Here is an 8,522-nt window from a genome sequence, read left to right on the forward strand (position 1 = left end):
CCACGGGCTCCTGTTCATCCAGCCTCCACCGCGTGCTACTCCACCGGCTACTGTTCAACCACCCCTCCACCGTCTACTGTTCATCCAGCCCTCCACACCACGGGGTCCTGTTCAACCACCCCTCCACGGGCACCCCTCCACCGTCTACTGTTCGTCCTGCCCTCCACACCACGGGGTCCTGTTCATCCACCCCTCCACGGGAACCCCTCCACCGTCTACTGTTTATCCAGCCCTCCACCACACCACGGGGTCCTGTTCATCCAGAGGCAATGCCACCGCTCACTGTTCATCCAAACCCCCCCGCAACGCTCACTATTCATCCCATCGATCGGCTTCAGTTAGCAGCAGTAGCCAAGGAATCGCTCGATTGGGTTCAGTTAACAGCCATCGATCGATCGCTTGGGTTCAGTAACGCGTAGCCTGCAGTGCAATCGCTCGGGTTCAGTTAGAGCCCAACGCCTCGCTCGGGTTCAGTTAGAGCCAACGCCTTGCACACGCGCGCGTATGTGTACGAGAGAAACGTGCATCGCTCGGCCCTCGACCTTCCACCATAACCGGGAACTCCCCGAAATTTTCCTCCCCCTCGCTTCTACCATGGTTTTTTCCATCATGGACGGCCCAAAGAATGTCATGCAGCTGTGTCTCCGGCCCGCCCAGGACGAAAAGCACATTTTCTGTCATGATTTTTTGTCATAGAACTAGGAGCCCACCACATCTATGATGATACCGGGTTTTGTCACAATTATCGTCATAGAAGTGTCATATGTATGACAGAAAAAAAATTCATTCAGCCCAAAATGTCACGGATGTGTCTTTTTTTGTAGTGCTATGTGTTATTTTTTTGAAGCTATCCTTGTTTTACTTTCCTATGCAAGTTGATTCTTGTTCCCACAAGTTGTTTGCTCACAAAATCCCTATGCATAGGAAGTGGGTTAGGCTTAAATGTGTTAGTCATATTCTTCATGATGCTCTCTTTATGTTTCAATTCTTATCTTTTATGTGAGCATCATTGAAATCATCATGCCTAGCTAGGGGCGTTAAACGATAGCGCTTGTTGGGAGGCAACCCAATTTTATTTTTGTTCCTGTTTAGTAATAAATAAATCATCTATCCTCTATTATGATTGTGTTTTTGTGTTTTAGTTAGTGTTTGTGCCAAGTAAAGCCTTTAGGATCTTCTTGGGTGATTATTGTTTGATGTTGCTGATAAAAACAGAAAAGTATGCGATCACGAAAATAATTTTAATGTATTACCAGAGAGTGATAAAATACCAATTCCAACTACAGTAGATAAATAAACAAATTGCCTAGGACTTCCTAATTTATCAGGATATTTGGAGTTACAGAAGTATTCGAGAGTTACAAATTACTACAGACTGTTCTGTTTTTGATAAATTCTGTTTTGGATGCATAGTTTGCTTGTTTTCTAGTTTCTATGACTTATATTGCTTAATATAAATTGTAGAAATGATATGGTACAGTAGGCATCATGTGAGAAAAATTATGAATCTTGTCTTGACAGTACCTAAGTGGTGATTTTCTTTCTTATACTAACGGAGCTTACGAGTTTTCTGTTGAGTTTTCTGTTGTGAAGTTTTCAAGTTTTGGGTAAAGTTTTGATGGACTACGGAATAAGGAGTGGAAAGAGCCTAAGCTTGGGGATGCCCAAGGCACCCCAAGGTAATATTCAAGGACAACCAAGAGCCTAAGCTTGGGGATGCCCCGGATGGCATCCCCTCTTTTGTCTTCGTTCATCGGTAACTTTACTTGGAGCCATATTTTTATTCACCACATGATATGTGTTTTGCTTGGAGCATCATTTTATTTTTTTGTTTTGCTTGCTGTTTGAATAAAATACCAAGATCTGAAATTATTAAATGTTAGAGAGTCTTCACATAGTTGCATAATTACTCGACTACTCATTGATCTTCACTTATATCTTTTAGAGTAGTTTGTCATTTGCTCTAGTACTTCACTTATATCTTTTTAGGCATGGCAGTAGTTTTATTTTGAAGAAATTGTTGAACTCTCATGCTTCACTTATATTATTTTGAGAGTCTTAAACAACATGGTAATTTGCTTTGGTTATGAAACTAGTCCTAATATGATGGGCATCCAAGTTGGGTATAATAAAAACTTTCATATAGAATGCATTGAATACTATGAGAAGTTTGATACTTGATAATTGTTTTGAGATATGAAGATGGTGATATTAGAGTCATGCTAGTTGAGTATCTGTGAAATTGAGAAATACTTGTGTTGGGGTTTGGAAGTCCTGTAGCATGCACATATAGTAACCGTTGTGTGACAAATTTGAAGCATGAGGTGTTTCTTTGATTGCCTTCCTTATGAGTGGCGGTCGGGGATGAGCGATGGTATTTTCCTACCAATCTATTCCCCTAGGAGCATGCGCGTAGTGCATGGTTTTGATGACTTGTAGATTTTTGCAATAAGTATGTGAGTTCTTTATGAATAATGTTGAGTCCATGGATTATACGCACTCTCACCCTTCCATCATTGCTAGCCTCTTCGGTACCATGCATTGCCCTTTCTCACCTCGAGAGTTGGTGCAAACTTTGCCGGTGCATCCAAAAACTGTGATATGATACGCTCTGTCACACATAAGCCTCCTTATATCTTCCTCAAAACAGTCACCATACCTACCTATTATGGCATTTCCATAGCCATTCCGAGATATATTGCCATGCAACTTTCCACCGTTCCGTTTATTATGACACACTTCATCATTGTCATATTGCCTTCCATGATCATGTAGTTGACATCGTATTTGTGCCAAAGCCACCGATCATATTTGTTTTATACATGTCACTCTTGAATCATTGCACATCCCGGTACACCGCCGGAGGCATTCATATAGAGTCATATTTTGTTCTAGTATCGAGTTGTAATTTTTGAGTTGTAAATAAATAGGAGTGTGATGATCATAATTATTAGAGCATTATCCCGTGTGAGGAAATAAAAAAAGAGAAAGGCCAAAAAAAGAGAAGGCCCAAAAAATGAGAGAAAAAGAGAGAAGAGACAATGCTACTATCCTTTTACCACACTTGTGCTTCAAAGTAGCACCATGATCTTCATGATAGAAAGTCTCTTATTTTGTCACTTTCATATACTAGTGGGAATTTTCATTTTAGAACTTGGCTTGTATATTCGAACAATGGGCTTCCTCAAATACCCTAGGTCTTTGTGAGCTTTCATACATTTATAGCTCTAGTGCATCCGTTGCATGGCAATCCCTACTCCTCGCATTGAGATAAATTGATGGGCATCTCCATGGCCCATTGATTAGCAGCGTCGATGTGAGATTTTCTCCTTTTTTGTCTTCTCCACACAACCTCCATCATCATATTCTATTCCACCCATGGTGCTATATCCATGGCTCGCGCTCATGTATTGCGTGAAAGTTGAAAAAGTTTGAGAATACTAAAGTATGAAACAATTTCTTGGCTTGTCATCGGGGTTGTGCATGACGGGAACATTTTGTGTGAATAAAATGAAGCATGGCCAAACTATATGATTTTGTAGGGATGAGCTTTCTTTGGCTATGTTATTTTGAGAGGACATAATTGCTTGGTTAGTATGCTTGAAGTATTATTGTTTTTATGTCAATATTAAACTTTTTTCTTGAATCTTATGGATCTGAATATTCTTGCCACAATAGGGAAGATTACATTGATGAATATGTTAGGTAGCATTCCACATCAAAATTTCTGTTTTTATCATTTACTTACTCGAGGACGAGAAGGAATTAAGCTTGGGGATGCTTGATACGTATCCAACGTATCTATAATTTTTGATTGTTCCATGCTACACCCTCCATTCCTAAATACTTGTCTTTCTAGACATTTCAAATGACTACTACATACAGATGTATGTAGACATATTTTAGAGTATAGATTCACTCATTTTGCTCCATATGTAGTCACTTGTTGAAATGCCTAGAAAGACAAGTATTTTGCAATGGAGGGAGTATTATATTATCCATCTAGGATGTTTATATGCATTTATATGATTTTTGGGACTAACCTATTAACCTAGAGCCCAGTGCCAGTTTCTGTTTTTCCTTGTTTTTGAGTTTTACAGAAAAGGAATACCAAACGGAGTCCAATTGATGTGCAAATTTTTGATGATTTTTTATGGACCAAAACAAGCCCCCAGAGTAAAAGAGTTGGGCCAGAAGAGTCCCGGGCCATCCACGAGGGTGGGGGCGCGCCCTCCCCCCTCCCCCGGGCGTGCCGCCCTATCTCATGGATGACTCGGGGACCCCCCCTGACTTGTTCCCGACGCCAAAAATTCCTATAAATACAGAAACCTCCAGAAAATAGCCTAGATCAGGAGTTCCGTCGCCGCAAGCCTCTGGAGCCACCAAAAACCAATTGCGACCCTGTTCTGGCACCCTGCGGGAAGGGGGAATCCCTCGCCGGTGGCCATCTTCATCATCCCGGCGCTATCCATGACGAGGAGGGAGTAGTTCACCCTCGGGGCTCAGGGTATGTACCAATAGCTATGTGTTTTATCTCTCTCTCTCATGTTCTTGATTCGCACGATCTTGATGTATCGCGAGCATTGCTATTATAGTTGGATCTTATGATGTTTCTCCCCCTCCACTCTCTTGTAATGAATTGAGTTTTACCTTTGAAGTTATCTTATCGGATTGATTCTTTAAGGATTTGAGAACACTTGATGTATGTCTTGCATGTGCTTATCTATGGTGACAATGGGATATTCACGTGATCCACTTGATGTATGTTTTGGTGATCAACTTGCGAGTTCCGTGACCTCGTGAACTTATGCATAGGGGTTGGCGCACGTTTTCATCTTGACTCTCCGGTAGAAAATTTGGGGCACTCTTTGAAGTTCTTTGTGTTGGTTGAATAGATTAATCTGATATTGTCTGATGCATATCATATAATCATACCCATGGATACTTGAGGTGACATTGGACTATCTAGGTGACATTAGGGTTTTGGTTGATTTATGTCTTAAGGTGTTATTCTAGTACGAACTCTAGGATAGATCGAATGGAAAGAATAGCTTCGTGTTATTTTACTATGGACTCTTGAATAGATCGATCAGAAAGAATAACTTTGAGGTGGTTTCATAACCTACAATAATCTCTTCGTTTGTTCTCCGCTATTAGTGACTTTGGAGTGACTCTTTGTTGCATGTTGAGGGATTGTTATATGATCCAATTATGTTATTATTGTTGAGAGAACTTGCACTAGTGAAAGTATGAACCCTAGGACTTGTTTCAACGCATTGCAATACCGTTTTCGCTCACTTTTATCATTAGTTACCTTGCTGTTTTTATATTTTCAGATTACAAAAACCTATATCTACCATCCATATTGCACTTGTATCACCATCTCTTCGCTGAACTAGTGCACCTATACAATTTATCATTGTATTGGGTGTGTTGGGGACACAAGAGACTCTTTGCTATTTGGTTGCAGGGTTGTTTGAGAGAGACCATCTTCATCCTACGCCTCCCACGAATTGATAAACCTTAGGTCATCCACTTGAGGGAAATTTGCTATTGTCCTACAAACCTCTGCACTTGGAGGCCCAACAACGTCTACAATAAGAAGGTTGTGTAGTAGACATCACACCCACATATCAAATTATCAAAGTAACGAACGCGAATCATATGAGCATGATGAAAACTAACTTGATAGTGGGGTGTCACCTTACTGTTTATAGTAAAAAAAACTAACTTGACAATAATTCACATGTGTCCTCGGGAGCGCTTTGCTTTATATAAGAGTTTGTCTAGGCTTTTCCTTTGCTACAAAAAGGATTGTGCCACCTTGATGCACCTTAGTTACTTTATTAACTTGTTACCCGTTGCGATTTATCTTATCACAAAACTATGTGTTACCGATAATTTCAGTGCTTGCAGAGAATACCTTGCTGAAAACCACTTGTCATTTCCTTCTACTCCTCATTGGGTTCGACACTCTTACTTATCTAAAGGACTACAATAGATTCCCAATACTTGTAGGTCATCAAGACTCTTTTCTGGTGTCGTTGCCGGGAGTGAAGCGCCTTTGGTAAGTGGAATTTGGTAAGGAAACATTTATATAGTGTGCTGAAATTTATTGTCACTTGTTACTATGGAAAATAATCCTTTGAGGGGTTTGTTCGGGGTATCTTCACCTCGACCGGAACCACAATTAGTTGCTCCTCAACCTACTGCACCTACTGAAAATATTTATTATGAAATTCCTTTGGGTATGATACAGAAACTGCTAGCTAATCCTTATACAGGAGATGGAACATTACTTCCCGATATGCACCTAATCTATGTGGATGAAGTTTGTGGATTATTTAAGCTTGCAGGTATGCCCGAGGATGTTGTCAAGAAGAAGGTCTTCCCTTTATCTTTTAAGGGAAAGGCATTGACATGGTATAGGCTATTTGATGATATTGGATCATGGAACTACAACCGATTGAAATTGGAATTTCATCAAAAGTTTTATCCTATGCATCTGGCTCATCGTGATCGGAATTATATATATATATATATATATATAAGTTTTGGCCGTGTGAAGGATAAAGTATCGCTCATGCTTGGGGGAGTCTTAAGTCAATGTTATATTCATGCCCCAATCATGAGCTCTCAAGAGAAATTATTATTCAAAAAATTTATGCCCGACTTTCTCATAATGATCGATCCATGCTCGATACTTCTTGTGCTGGTTCATATATGAAGAAGGATATTGAATTCAAATGGGAATTATTGGAAAGATTTAAATGCAACTCTGAAGATTGGGAACTTGACGAATGTAAAGAATCAGGTATGAACCTTAAGTTTGATTGTGTTAAATCTTTTATGGATACCGATGCTTTTCGTGATTTTAGCACTAAATATGGACTTGACTCGGAGATAGTAGCTTCTTTCTGTGAATCTTTTGCTACTCATGTTGATCTCCCCAAGGAGAAGTGGTTTAAATATCATCCTCCAATTGAAGTTAAAGCAGTTGAACCTATTAAAGTTGAAGAAGAAACTATTACTTATAATGTTGATCCTATTGTTCCTACTGCTTATATTGAGAAACCACCTTTTCCTGTTAGAATAAAGGATCATGCTAAAGCTTCAACTGTGGTTAACAAAAGTAATATTAGAGCACCCAAACCCCCTGAACAAATTAAAGTTTAACCTAGTATTGCTATGGTTAAAGATCTCTTGGTTGATAATATTGATGGGCATGTTATTTATTTCTGTGATGAAGCTGCTAGAATTGCTAAACCTGGTACTAAAGATAAACATAGACCTCTTGTTTCTGCTAAAATAGGAGATCATTGTTGTCATGGCTTATGTGCTGTGGGTGCTAGTGTGAGTGCAATTCCTTATACCTTATATGAAGAAATTATGACTGATATTGCACCTACTGAGATAGAAGATATTGATGGAGAGCAGCGATATGGCTCATACTACCATATAGTAGCATTATCTCATCTGTTGAAACAATGCGATCGGTAGGTGGCTAGGGCACTAAATGCTCACATGGCGAGCGATGGAAATGCAAGTAATCCCCCGCATGCTGAATGTTGTACAGATACGGGCATGCATGCCTCGTATGAATACCTCATGGAGCTCGGTCGCTGGTAATGGAACGTACGATGATAGACCGCCGGTAGAGTTGGACATAGATTCTGGACCACCGTCCATTTTTTCAACCACACAAGTTGTAGGAAAAAGAAGTGCGTGTCGGGCCAAAGGTGGTGCTGCCGTGCTGGTTAGATGGGAATGAAACAAAAATGGAGTAAATAAGTTTTGGAGGTCGACGAAAAGAAAGGTGTGAGACCGAAATAATCAAGCAGGCCATGAAGGGGACAGGCGACTAGGATGGTGGTGGTGGTGGCGGTGGCCGGCATGAGCGGGTGGGAGGCGTGGACTGTGTATAGGTGCGTCATCGCGCATCCGCATCCTTCCCCTTCCTCCCCCAACTCCTCCATGCTTTGATCCCCCCAGTTCCCTGTTCCAACAAAAAGGAAATGCGTGATCTAGTCCGGCGAGCTGGCCTGCTACTGGCGGTTCAACCTCTCCGGGGGCTGGGATGACACCCCCTCGTTTGCTCTTTTTGATTGCAGATTCCCGATCTTCAATGGCGGAGCTCCATCCACAACTCTGAGATTGAGATTCGATAACTCACACTCCAAAGGATGAGTACATTTCAGACGAACACGACCTAATTAAAACACCCAAAACTCTCAAAAACTAGCTACCTAATTAAAACTAACAAGTTAAAAACACACGCGCAATGAAGACTAGTACTACCACTGACTCGGTTTTCTTTTGACCCAACGCGCCATGACAGAGAGTGGCCACTTTGACGAAGAGTCACTTGAATTCTGAAGTTGGCAGCGAGGAGGAGGAGCGCAATCTGTGAAAAGTCAACTTTGTCATTGGATCTAGCTGGGTCGACCTGCTGGCATCCATGCGGGAGAGAGCAGCTGGGAGGAGATGTATTCTGACGAGCTCCATCTCTTGAAATGAGTTCC

Source organism: Triticum urartu, chromosome 3A (genome assembly GCF_056163025.1).
Source record: "Triticum urartu cultivar PI428250 chromosome 3A, HENAU_Tu73, whole genome shotgun sequence".
NCBI classification, from domain to species: domain Eukaryota; kingdom Viridiplantae; phylum Streptophyta; class Magnoliopsida; order Poales; family Poaceae; genus Triticum; species Triticum urartu.